A 369-nucleotide genomic window follows, 5' to 3' on the forward strand; every position below is an offset into this window, starting at 1 on the left:
GAGGATGTGATCCTTATCTTCAAGTGACAGCCGTCCCCACCCCCCTACTCCCTACCAGACCCACCCTCCCATCAAGTGAGCATTGCTGGCTCCAAGGGCTGGGGGTTACATGGATCCTGCAATCATGTGGATGATACAGCTATGGGGCAGGCCCAGACCTATTGATCGGGTCAGTACCATGGGCTCTTGAACCCATAGGTCATGTGGTCTCTCTGACTGACACATATTATCACGTGGTAGGCTCAGCTCTTCTAGTTACATGAACATCACAGACTTTTGAATCCTGCAGTTCTCATGGATCCTGCTGTGAGGAGGACCTTAGCCTCATGAGGTAGTCTCAACCTTCTAAGTCATGTGAGCACTGCAGAC

This window comes from Rhinolophus sinicus, chromosome X, assembly GCF_036562045.2.
Source record: "Rhinolophus sinicus isolate RSC01 chromosome X, ASM3656204v1, whole genome shotgun sequence".
NCBI lineage: Eukaryota > Metazoa > Chordata > Mammalia > Chiroptera > Rhinolophidae > Rhinolophus > Rhinolophus sinicus.